The 13,597-nt window shown below is 45.1% G+C and overlaps 1 protein-coding gene across 1 annotated transcript in view; it reads right to left on the bottom strand.

Moving 5' to 3' along the window:
* Positions 1-9,272, bottom strand: part of BIRC7 (baculoviral IAP repeat containing 7) — a 62,622-nt gene extending 53,350 nt beyond the window's left edge. Inside the window, exon 1 of the mRNA XM_069650785.1 lies at positions 9,204-9,272. The gene's annotated coding sequence lies outside the window, so the exon portion shown is untranslated. The remainder of the gene's footprint in view (positions 1-9,203) is intronic.
* Positions 9,273-13,597: the final 4,325 nt, after the last annotated feature.

Raw genomic sequence — 13,597 nt, 5'->3', positions numbered from 1 at the left:
AAATATATATATCCTATTGTACACAATGGCCTGGTTCATAGTCCATTGTGACACAGGGTGTTTGTTAAAATGGGTGTTATACGGGTTGGGACCTACTCAAGCCGAGAGCCCAGGGTTCAAGGCGTTTTTATTGTGCGCCACCTTCATGGTCAGTGGAAGAAGTCCCTGGATGGAGTGTGCTATGTTATAGAATACGTACACAGTGATCCAAAGAAAAAGGTAAGGCGAGTGCGTGTTGCCAAGCTCTGCATTTGTACTGTACTCCAAGCGTTGCGGCCTGAATTTCAGCTTTGCAGTGCCATTTGTGAGGGCGCTATGCGTGGATCTTCCTTTTTTTAACCTATGCCATGTTCCTATAAGGCCGAGGCGTGCTTTTTTTGTTTGGTCATTTCATGGATTTAGCTTTTTACCATCTAGTGTTTTAATGGGCGAGGAATACTTTCCTTGGTGATCAGGTATCAGAAGGGTTTCCAGTCATTTGGTCGAATTAAAACTGGTCGAATGACATTCGGTCGAATTTTTTTTTAATTATATATTTATTTTTTGGGTTTTTGTTTTTTTAAAAAAAGGTTTTTTTTAGGAAAAAAAAAAAAAAGGGGGATGGAGGAACCCCCCCCCCAAAAAAAAAAAAAAATTCGACCATTTGGTTTTCCACCAAATTGGTTCGACCATTTGTCTGGTCGACCAATTTTTTTCGACCAAATGTCTGGTAACCATCAGAAGACAATTACACGCTTCATTTTGGAAATGATTTGGGGGTTAAAGACTTGCTTAACTACTAATTAACCAAACGGGCTCAATTACCATATTGCTATTGTGTCAATGTATGGCCAGGTAAATGCTGCCACACAGTGGTAATAAGCTGATGGATTGTTGGCATTCAAATGATGGCACTTTTTCAAAGTGTAGTTATATTGAGTACCACCCGCAGGTCTGCTTCAATATGGAAGCACAGTGGGCTTGATCTTATACCTGAACCCGCAGACATGGGAATTATGTTAAGGTGACTGTGCAAATCCAGTGAGTAACAGTTGCTCTTCATGGAGGGGTACAGAGGAGTTTCTAGTGCAGTGATAACATTGAGGAGTGCAAAGTCCGTTTCTTGCTTTTCTATGGCGTAGCAGAACAGGGAGCTGCATGTGTCATAACCACCACTGTCTGAGATGTCATAGCAATGCCAAAGCACCGCTGATTTAAAGGAAATGCACAGTAATGTGTCACAAGTTAGGGTGGAGGAACCAGTGATATCTGGAGTCAGGTGCGCAACGTGAGGACCTAATCGGGCTCCAGCTACCCCACCCACCTCAAAATGTGACCCAAGGGGTGGGCTTCTGTGCCAAGCCTGTAACAGTTCCAAGGAGCAGGAACATGCGTCTGGACACATTTTCTTTTTACTGACGCAAATCTATCTGCTCAGCTGATGAAGCACTGCCCGTTTCCCCAGAGTCATAGCCCCCCTGAAAAACACAAGCCAAGTCCCCGACTATACAGCCAGTGCTGTAACGAACTAGACAACCCGTCTCTTGTCATCAACGGCATGATTGTGAATTTCCAACTGAAAGACCACCAGTCACCTTGCAAATCTGACAGTTAAAATGAGCAACACAATAAAGCACCCTTGAAATATTTGTTCAAACCCATAAATAGCTTGAAATGCTAAAGAGTAATGTGTGCTTTGATGTCTAGTTGAATGTTCTTAAACACATTGCTGGAGGTTTGTGACGAGTCTCCAAACCCAAGAGAGTTTATTACACAACTATGTATTTATTTTTACATTTGTATAGCGCACAAAGCCACCCCTAGGCATCGCGGCGCTGTCACTTTTAGTTAAACTTAGTTACAGGAACAATCCATTACATTATGCATTTAGGCAGGTGTAGGCAAGTGTTTCTGGTGTGGAGTGAAATTTTGCCAGCTTTTCTGAAGGCCAGGTGTGTGCATCTTAAAGCGCTGAAAAAGTGGGTAAATATGTTGCATCTTCTAGTTTTCCCCATTCAGAATGTGGAAAATTACACCAATATTATTTTGGCCCAACATGCCGCTATAAGAATTTACATGTTGGCATGATGCTTTACTATGCAATTTGTGTATTTTGCAAGTAAACTCTATTGGACAGTATTATTGTAGGCCTGGACACTCAACTTAAATAGTTGCTCGAAGTAAAGCATGGAAGAAGGTGGCCGTGCCTAAATTGCACAGAAGGTTAAAGTCCCTGCTTTGCTGTTTAGCCCATGGAGTGCTTATAAGTGACAACTAACGTTTATGCCCTTACCAAAAAAAAAAAAAGAAGTGTAGGGCCAAACCAGGTGCTCCTCTGCTAGTTGCTCTAATATGGTCACAGAATTGTATTATTGCTGCACTGACCATCCCCTGCCCCAGTCTCGTATCATTTGATTTGACAGGCAGACAGTCTCACCAGCCAGTGCACCAGAGATTGTAGTATAGCAGGCCAACTGGTTGAACCAACATTAAATGTTCTCCCTTTTGCTACCAACCAAGTTGCTATGGCTGTCAAGAGCACTGCCCCACACTGCTACGATATTGAGTCTCATTGCACAACATCTGCCAATTTCACACTTTCTAGGAGCTTCAGAATCTGCAAGTAATAGGGTAGTGGGCTCATGCAGTAGCAGAGGGATCAGGCCAAGATTGCTTTGTCACAACATGTGTACAGATCTTATTAGATATGTCTCTGTATCGTGAGAGTTTGAGATATTTTGTCACCTGTGTGGACCAGTGGTTATGCGAGTTTCAGGTAGCTAGCTACACTGCCATAACGGGGGCCCCTGCACCCTCTATGGTGCCCCACCACATGTCCTGGGAGGGGCCCCTCGAACTAAATGTTTCTGTCTTCATGAAGAAGTTATTTCTGTTACAGCATAACAGAAATAATTTATGAAGGCACAGGGACTACAAAAAGAAACTCTTTTTGAAGTCAGAGGGCTCACCCAACCCATGACATGGAAGCCTCTAGGCTGGAGGCCTCCATGCTCTACGAGTTTAAAAAGAAATAGTTTATTTTTAAAGTCACTGCCTTCATAAAGAAATTATTTCCATTATGGTTATTTCTTTTTGAAGAAATATGGCTCCCATGATGCATGCGAGTGTATGGTGAAAGGGTGGCCAATTAAATGTATAGGTGGCTGGGTGTGTTCAGGGGCACAACGAAACCTAAATTCCAAAGGCACCACAAACTTACAATTTCAGGGGCACGTGCCAACCCTTCACATGTTGGGAGAGGAGCCAACTTCACAGGCAGGGGCAAACTTATTTGTGTGGGGCAGCCAACTTCTTTATGCATTCTAATGAGAATATTCTAGTACAGCTTCAATGTTACAAGCAGTTAACTCTCCTTAAGTCTGAAAGCACCCACCCAAGGACTGCTGTGAGAATAAGCAGTCTCCTATCCCCTCTCTACCCTTCCATTCACTTCCCTTGCATGCAAGTAATAAACCCACATCAAGATTTCAATTGCCTAAAGAAATGCATTTGAATGCAGGTACGAACAGTGAAATGCTAATTGCTGGGCATTAGCGAAACCCACGTGCCATTTAACATCTGTGTCCTGTCTGGCAACGGCTCTGTAGGTCAGTCAGGTAGAATATACATAGCCCAAATTGTCAAGGTGGGAGTGGGAGGCCGGGGGGTGGGGGAAGGCTGTAGCCCACAGCTCAAGGGTGTTGCACCACTACTGTTTAATCCTGTGATTACTTCTTGGTAATCTTCATTACTCAAAGCCCTACTCGCTCATCCCAGTACTTGTGTACGAGTCAAAGTACTGGGATGAGGTAGAGGGACATGGAGGTAATGCCTGGCTTAATTACCTGTAATCTTCTACTCCTAGTCCCACTCATCCCAGTACTTACACAAGAGGCAAGGAGCCTCATATGTAATCACTGGGACAAGGAAAAAAAGAGATGTGGAGGTAGTTCTGGGCCAAGAAGCTGATTTCAGGGGTTTGGGTGAGGGGCTGTGGGGGGGGTAAATTGTGGGATAAATCGTAATGTCATCCATGTCTGCAATGTGGTATTAGTGGCTAGAGACATTTGGTGCAGCCAGTCTAGCAATTTTAGTGTGGCTTGACTTTTTAAACTCTGGGATCTCTGATAAAGCAGCCCTGCTAAGTGCAATTACCTCATTCAGCCCACCCCATCCCCATCCTTTGTGGCGTCCCACAAGGTTTGTGCGTCTCGCCGACCTTATACAATAACTTCACAAAGCTATTGTTCGACCGCCTTGATAACCTGGGTGTCACATACACCAACTATGCTGACGATACCCAGGTTCTCATCACCCCATCAGGTTGCTATGAAGAGGACTCCATACGGAACAACCTCTACCTGGAGATCCAAGCCTGGATGGCAGAACATGGCTGATGCCTCAATGACGAGAAAACTGAGCTCCTTCTCGTCGGCTCCCAACCACGGCTAAACAAACTGGATCCCCATTATGCTTCTTGCAACATAGATGGTAACCTGTTTCAAAAAAAGGTAGCCGGCGCTCCTCTCCAGCAAGAGCATGGCATGATAACCTGTTCTGAGATGAGAGTGCAGCACATGCTTTTTGCTCACTATACCTTTCACAGTTGGGAAATATCCATTTGCATATCAGTCTTTGTCCCGCCCACATGGGCAGTCCAGCACCGAAATGCTATGGCAATTCCTCTCTGAACAAGAGTACCGACAGCAACCCCATACACGTGTTTCAGCCTTGTTGGGCCATCAGTGAGGTGAAGCTTTGCCTCTTTTCTGGAGAGGAGCGCCTGCTACCTTTTTTGAAATATTTGCAAGGAACTTGGGGTTGGTCACCCCGAGTTACCTGGGGGCAACCAGAAGTGGTCTCCCTGCTCACTGTGCTCAGAGAGGCACAGCTTCACCTCACTGATGAGGTCCAACAAGGCTGAAACACGTGTATGGGGTTGCTGTCGGTACTCTTGTTCAGAGGAGTTGCCATAGCATTTCGGTGCTGGACTGCCCATGTGGGCGGGACAAAGACTGATATGCAAATGGATATTTCCCACCTGTGAAAGGTACAGTGAGCAAAAAGCATGTGCTGCAAACTCATCTCAGAACATGTTATCATGCCATGTTCTTTCTGGAGAGGAGCGCCTGCTACCTTTTTTGAAATATAGATGGTAACCTAATCACAGTGGCCAAAGAAATCAAAACCCTAGGGGTTTATTTGGACTCCTCAAAAAAGTAAACCCACAGCCTCCTCCACGGCCTACACAAATAAGCTCATGAATGCCTGCAAAGCCTTCCTCTCGCCTTCCAGTTGCATTAGACTAGCCAGAGCTCTCAAAAATTGACTACTGCAATAGTCTTCCTTGGCACCACAGAACACAATTCGAACAAACTGCAGGGGCTACAGAATAATGCCCTCAGAGCGGTTCCGGGTATACCGCGGCACTCATCTCCAGCTTCAGATAAGATGCCCATTGGCTCCCTGTACAAGATCGAATCACCCTTAGATATCTCGTTATCCACAAATGCCTCTAATGACGCCCCCAAGTACCTGCCAGACAAGTTCAATAAACACATCAGCCAGACCAACCAGAACACTGCATTCTCAATGCCTATCCATCCCTAAATTCTCCCTAATAAGAGTAGGCGACTCCAGCTTCACGGTCCTAGCTGCCAAACTTTGGAACGCTATACCTATGAACCTTAGAGCAGAACCATCCTTTTGGACCTTCAGAGCAAAAACAAAGTCCCAGCTCGCCAACAAGAACTCTCCCACTGTCTGACATACTAACCAATTTTCCTGAGTTTGCCACTCAACCACCATGTAACCCGGTCATTTGCACTTAGTTATTTTCTTGTATGTCTATAATCTGTTGTAACTTGCTCCAAGTCTCCGGCGCCCAGTTACTTCAGGGTTCGGTGCGCAGTTTAAAGAAAGAAACTAAACTCATTTAGACGGCATTTGCATTCTGCCAGTCTAGCTGTTTCTTACTGCAGCATTGTATATTTTTCCTGGGCATCTGATAAAATAACCATTTTAAGTGTTAATACTTCAACTGGCATTTTGGTGCAACCAGTCTAGGTATGTCCAAGTGTGGCCTGGCATGGTTTAATGTAATATATTATTACGGGTCTAGACTGGTCTACATTGTGCAGTCAGTTGGACATGTTTTCATTGTGGCATGGCATTTTTAATAGGAAAGCATTTTTGTTAAAGCATTAATGTTTCTGTGCACTGTTGGTGACTTGCATGTATTGGACTTTTAGATTTCCGTTAGCCTACAAAACTGCAAACACTCTGGCCTTTTATTCAATTTCTCAGAAAGTGTGCCGTACAATGCATTAAAACGCATATTTCTCCTAGTGTAGTGTGCGGCGTACCCCTGCACCAAGGAGGGATGGACGAAAGGTCCAACTTGCAAGGGAGCCAAGGACCAGAGCGGAGTCCACCAGAGCAGCCAATGACCAGAGAGGTTCACTTTTACTTCATCCATTTTAAATGTTGGCTTCAAGCTGAAACTATTGAACTGGAGTACAATTAGGAGGGGTGCACAGCTTGATTGTATTTGTCATTTACCAGCCCACTGACTGCCCATGCTAATTCCTATGTCCAATCCCACCCACTACTGCCCCTGCCAAAACACATCCTGATGTGATCTCTTTGAGCTTGCTTTATCAAGCATCAACATCAACCATTATGCTTCCAGGGTTATTTCTAAGCAGTCTGCTGAGAGTTAATGGCTTAATTACAGTGGTAAATGGCTTCTGGTGTAATAAAAAAAAGCTCCAACCAAGTTTACTTTTATAGCCACTTGATTTAGATATGTTACCTGCTTTGAACCTAAAAAAAAGCAATCGCAAAGCCAACAGTTTTTGGCTGAGGTATTAGAAAGGCATTTGCCAGTTGCCACCATATGCCTAGGTAATCACTTAATTGTTCAGCCACTACCATCTTATTGCAAGGTTATAAGATCAGTGCCCATCCCATACTTGCTCAAAAGCCCATGTTTGCTTTGCCAGTGCTTGTTTATTATTCCAGGCAATGTCTTGTCTAGCCACAAAGCAAGAGACATTGTAGATGGCAAACCAAAGGTCAAACCCCATACGGCACAGTCCTACCCACCCTCATCTCACTCCCTCCTTTTCGGATGCAGTGTACCACTCGTTCCTTTTTTCCACTTCCACCACTTTTCTGAATACAGCACTTTAACACAAATAAACTTTCTTGGCACAGGATGCAGCGCCGAGTCTACTTGAACCTGCCTTTTCACTTGCAAACTTTTTATTGTAAGAAGGTGTAGTTTTGCAATCTAATGTAAGCTTTGTGTGAAAGGCATTGCGACGGGCCTCAGGAGTGACGATGTGGACATGCAGGTGCAGGTCAGAAGCACCCGAGTCTTGAGTGATCTGCAATGGGTTTGGGAAGATTGAAATTCGGAGAACCCGAGGTCTGATCACTTGAATTGCTTTGTGGAAACCTTAGTTACGTAAAGCATTTCGTTGTGAAAACTGCATTCATATGCAAACATTTGTAGGCACTTGAAGTGGCGATGTGCGGTTAGTACTTACATGCCAGTAGAGTGATTGGAAGGGGGCGGGGGAAAGAGCAGGAGACAGCTCCTTCTCACAGCAGTCCTTAAGTGGGCGTTTCAGACTTAAATGAGAGAGTTAACTGCTTGTAACATCGAAGCTGCACTAGAATAGAATAGTCTCATTACAATGTGTTAAGACGTTAGATGCCCCCACACAAGCAAGTTTGCCACTCACCCACTGTCTCTGAAGTTAACACCTCTCCCAACATTTGAAGGGTTAGCCCCCACCTAAAATGTTAACATAGGTGCATCCTGAATGTGCACACTGGCATTTTGTAAGGCAGAGAGGCGAGGGAAGCCTTTCCCTAAACTGGCAGTGTTAAGGTTTACTTTGTGCAGGAAAATGTACATGAATACACAGTAAAACTTTAAAGCTGTTACTTTCCAGCCCCTCTCTGCATAGTGCACTATAAAATGGACCATTTGATAGTTGGTCCCCATACCAGACCTGGGGGGTGGGGTGTGGGTGTAGAACTGTGGGGGCGGAGCATCCAAGTTTGCCCTGCCTACTTTCTGAAGTGACCCCTCCCACCACCACTTAGGCCCCCGCCCCCCAAATGTAGGTTTGGTTGCACCCCTGTCTGGAGTCACCAAGACACTGTGGCCCTTAATGTATGGCGATTTGATGGGTCAGAACATGAAACTGTGCTCTAAAGCTGCCATACGATGCACCTTCCAGGTTGAAGAGGGCATCCAAAAATATGTAAAGGGTGACTCGGGAATCAGGGTGTGTGTCCGATTACCGTCATGCCATGCAACATTCTGTTAAAACGTATTATCATCCTGCAACTTTGCCGGTATAGTACATGATATGGAAAGACGGGGAAATGACTAAGCCGTTTCTTTATTAGCATTGCCCATTAGAATATTTGAAGGTTTAATTAGAGATGTGTTGAAACGTTCTCAGCTGTACGCTTGGACACAGCTCTCCACTCAACTAACGAATTTTTTACTGTGCAATGAAAGCGAGCAGTAATAACAGTCCCCTTTCAAAGCTAAGTTTACAACACGATATCGGCTAGTTGGATATAAAATGGAACTTTTGCGTAGGGATATTCAAGCTTGCTTAACACAGTGCAAGTTTATGTGAAAGGATCCCAGACACACTGCTTAACCAGAGTGTGTGCTCCTTGGCACATGTTATCTCACTCGCACTGCCTGCTGACAGGGTGCACCTAAAAAGCTACGTTGCCCGAGGCGCTGCTCCGAAACGAGCAGCGCTAATATCGCTCTACCAGAATGTCCGCCTTCCTAGCTTGGCGGGTTGGCGAGCACCTGCAAACCGACCCCACTTTAAAGCACTGGTGTGTCACTGTCTCGTTTCCAATATTGGGTTCCGTTACTCTCCATTGGCATTGGAAAAACACGCGGTAGGAGGCTGGGGCCGCCCCTGCAGCAGCAGTCCTGCAAGAACCAAAACTGAGGACAAGCAGCTGCCACGGCGAGCCCACAGGGGAACACCACAAACCGCTGCAAAACGGACATCTCCAAGGGCCTCGTTCCAAGTAACTCAAGTCATGGCTGGCGCTTAAACGAGCCAAATAAGCCTACGCCTGAAAACAAGCGCGAACGGGACTTAAGCGCCGTGCAGAGGACATCGGGTAACCACCTGCGTAACATCAGCAGAGCTCAACCCAGCACCGCTTACCTCCCAACAAAAAAATCTCTGGAACTACTCCCGAGTCCCAGGAGAGGCCTATTTATACGGTGGCCGGCTGGCTGGCCGGCCTTAAAGGCGCAGCTCCATAAACGCCAACATCCAGGAGGCTGCGGGAAGGGCTTAAATGAAGGCCTAGGAAGTAGCGAACATTCCATAAAACTTCCCCCCCTCCCCCAGAACAAGGTGTGGGCGTCTCCGTCACGTGTTATATTCAGCCCTGAAAAGCTGGACCTACTGGCAAAGAGTCAACCACAGGAGAGCTCGGTCCTGTCTTTGTAGCCAACGTCGCTCAGCATTCTGGGCGTCGTAGGCCCATAGGAATACTGAGAACCATGACACTGTGCAGCGCAAAATGCACTAAGCGGGTGGTTAATGGTGTCGAGCGTGATGCAGGGGATTTTGGGCGGTTATGGCTGGAGCATTATGTTGCCACCAATATTTTCTGTAATTTACCAAACTAAGGCATACCGGAAGTTGCCGTTTTGGTTTACTTCAGTCAAACCAATTGGACTAATGTCCAAGATTGTAATGCTTTGTAAAAGGAAAGGCCAGCTTTGGCGACATAGGACTGTAGGAGTACCCTACTCAACCTTGCCGTTATACCACTCTCTCGACCCCTTTTCCCTATATATGGGGTTACCATGTTATTGAAATGCCATTACTCCCATCACCCACCACAGGTGCACAGCTGTCATCTAGGCCAATTTCATAAATGTCACCTTCAGCTAGGTAACGGAACTTTGCATTCTGGAAATTATAGTTTCAGGGTTCCCATTATAAGTATCGACCTACATTTCCCAGCATTCGGAGCGCCTTTGACTACAAAACAGGATTGCCCAAAAGTAACCTTCATGCCAGAATTAGAGGAGTCATGTAAAGAGTGTGTTGAACGAAAGTATATATGAATAGCGCCTACTATAGCATCGGGGCTGCTTCAAAGTGCTATAGGCAACGTTCCCGGGTGGTTCGATGTCAGCGTCAGTCCTGGACATTAATTTTACTCTAGTCCATTTCATTCTATTCATCCAATACTACAAACTCCACAATGCAACTGATGGAGGATTGCAAGGCCAGGACTGGAGCCTGGGGTACCCTGTGACATGGATTCATCTGCAGGGAAGAAGGAGAAAGGGAAGGGATTTCATGGAGGGAAGGTAGGGGCGAGGCTAATAGAGAAGTCCAGGCAGCTTTGCTTTGATCAATGTTGAAATACCAAGACCATTGCCACATTGGCGAGCTCCAAGGGGGACAGCGAAAATAAACATGGGAACTGTAAGTAATACATTTATTATGAAAAGTTGCCCTAATCACCAGCGCCATCTTGGGGGACACTAGGAGATTTCAAAACGATGCTTAAAAGTCTCACAAAGCTGCCCTCCAGTTGAAGCAGCGACCTTTCCCTTCTGCGCTGGTGAGGCTCTGTTAAGTATCAATGATAGTCTTGACTGTTCGCTGCTGCTGTAGAAGAGAGCTGTGGGGGCGGCTGCAAACTATCAAGAATGAATTGACAGCAGGAAACATTTATTGTGAAATGATACAACTCTGTAATTCACTAATTTGCTAATGTTGAAGGATATTTTGCAATGCTGTTTTCACTCGCTTGCCTTTCTTCCATTTTTTCCTTCTCGCCTTAATCACCCCAGCTCTCGCCCAGCTCCACTGGCTCCCCGTCCCCCAAAGAATTGCCTTCAAAGGTCTCTGCATTGTTTTCAAAGCCATCTCCCACAAAACTCCAACTTAAGTTTACAACAAACTCAAGCCCATCATCACCCATGTACACACCTGGCAAGCAAGTCGGCATCTCCTACGCATTCCACTCTGCAAACTAACAGTCACACGGAGCATGCATTTACCCACTGTGCACTGGGGGCATGGAACACCCTACCTCTTCACATCTGCACTGCCCCCTCCACCACCACTGTCAGAAAGAGTCTATAAAACGCACATATTTTCCCACACATAAACCCACCTCTCCATAGTCTTTGCTACCACTTGTTTGTCCTAATCGTTCTACCCACCATAACTTACTTGGTGTACTGTATACATGCATCAATGCTCCGTCCAAAACGCTATCAAGGCTCTACTGCACTGATGACGCCTGATAAGCATGAAAACAGTTATGTGGTTGTTTCATAGCTTTACAAAATGTCTGTCTTGGGTGAATTAGGCTTGGTATAAGGTAGCAGTACCCTATAAGACAAAGGCCATTTCCCAGGAGAAAAAGGCTCATGTTTGGGCTCATTTGTATACCCACAATGCTTTGCTGGAATGGCTCAGGTGTGGAGGTGAACTTCCAGCAATGGCTTTTAGGTAGCATTGTGGAATGTGTGACTTGGCTCAAATGGACTGTCCTACTTTGACATTTCAGGTGAAAGCGTTTCCTTTCAAGCCTCTCTACACCCACCATAACTTCCTTGGTCTATCCTACCCTGATAACATTCACATCCCACCTTTTCAACCCTTGAACCTCGCAAGAAACCCTGAGACCCTGCACTGAACAAAACGTCAAATACAATAAATACATTAATTTATTTTTCTTTCCATTTATTGCTGCCTTCTCTCCTTCATTTAATCTTTCATTTTCTTTCCATCTTTCCTTCACGCCATTTTTCCTTCTTTTTTCCTTTTCTGCTGTCCAACTTTCTTTCCTTCTGCCTTCTTTCCATTCTTCTTCCTTCATTCATTTGTTCGTTCATTAATTTCTTTCTTTTGATCATTGTTTTTTGTATTAATTCTCACTGCTTTCCTTTTTTCCTTGTTGCATTCAATCTTTCCTTCTTTTGTCTGTATCACTGACCCATCGTCACTCTTTAGGTTTTCATTCAGTCTATTTTCCTTTTACCCATCCCTTTCTGTCTCACTTTTCTTTCATCCTTGGCCCCTGTTCTTTTTTCCCGTTTTGTTCCTCCCTTCTTTCTTTCCTCCTCTCTTCTCTGCTGTATTTTCCCTTTTCAATGAAAGCTCCACATTTGTCATCATCTTGCTAGTTGTTGTCACCTCTGCAATCATGTAATGGAAAATGCATTAGGGAATCTGACAAATCAAAGTGAAGTATTTGCAAATCTTGTTTTTAAAAAGGTAGACCAGCAAAGAGCAATTAGACATCAGCCCTTCCTTCCATTGCCAATAAAGCTGTCACACTCCTCCGAAATGAAATAAGATAATGTCTGAAATTGTTATCTCTGAAGGGAGCCTATTAGATAGTGCAAAGGTTCAAACTGTCACAAGATTCTATCAGTTATTTCCCAGTCACTTTCTTTCACTCCCTTATAGTTTGTGGTATAAGTTCTAGGCAAATCACCACTATTACATCATCGTGTGAGCTTGATGGATATTTATTTTCATTGGTGTTTTGAAGAGCAGTCAATGGAGATGGGGTGAGGCTTTAAATGGCGCGCTCTAGTTTTGCATTGTTTTGCGTGTGCCACCTGCATGAAGACGACTCAATTCACAGAGTTCAATTTCAAGATTTGTTCTTCAAACTTTACACAGAGGTATGTCTGTCTTTTGTGTCTATATAGGGAGGACGTGGTATTTGTTTGTTTAGCAGAGAGCTTATTTTACAACAATAAACAGACAGTATATATATCCACCCAGGCATCCACGTAGGTTGGGCAGCAAAGAGGTTTAATGACTAATAGGAAAGCATTTTCTTGACCTGTTAGCAATTACACTAATTCATCTTATTCCAGCTTTGAGGAGTGCAAAGGCAATGAATTGTGATGAATCCTTGGATGTCGCCCCTTCTCCCATAGGGGGATCCCCTTCCCATGAGGCAAAGGAGGTGAGACTGCATAGTCCCACTCAGAGTGGTAATTAGCGGGTGGATCTCATAGGGAGGAAGCCCCCTAAGGGATTAGTGTTGACCTTTCGAGAACGTGTTATCCCCATGGCCCATTTTACCATAACCCACATTCTTCACCAACCCCCTACGACAACATCCTTAGGGTTCCCATCTGTTTCCTTAAAACCAGTAAGGTTGGAATTACTGGGACAAGGAAGAGTGTGGACTCCTCCTGGGACCTGTATCCCTTATGTACTGAGACGAGGGAGAGACCAACTGAGTCACTGGGAATCCTCAAGGTCAGTACTGGTACGAGGAAGAAGTGCAGAAGCATAGAGCGCACTAATGAAAACCAGAGTGAACGGTCTTGTCTTTTCCGACTTCTGATTGGGCAGACCTAATTCAAAAGAGAAGAGGGAAACAATGGCTGTGACAGAGATCCTGCTTGGAGGAACCGGGCGATTCGGAGGCAGCCATAGAGTGAGAGTTGGTCAGAAAGCAGAGACTGGGACGCTTACCAGGAGGTTGAGCCACCAAACAAGGGCCAACAGAGCCACAGAAGAAGCGGGTGTTCAGCTGAGCAAGAGCGTTGGAATGC

This window comes from Ambystoma mexicanum, chromosome 3p (assembly GCF_040938575.1).
Source record: "Ambystoma mexicanum isolate Mex_15411 chromosome 3p, UKY_AmexF1_1, whole genome shotgun sequence".
Lineage (NCBI taxonomy): Eukaryota > Metazoa > Chordata > Amphibia > Caudata > Ambystomatidae > Ambystoma > Ambystoma mexicanum.
Note: the sequence above shows the minus strand (reverse complement) of the source record. Positions and strands in the feature narration are given on the sequence as shown.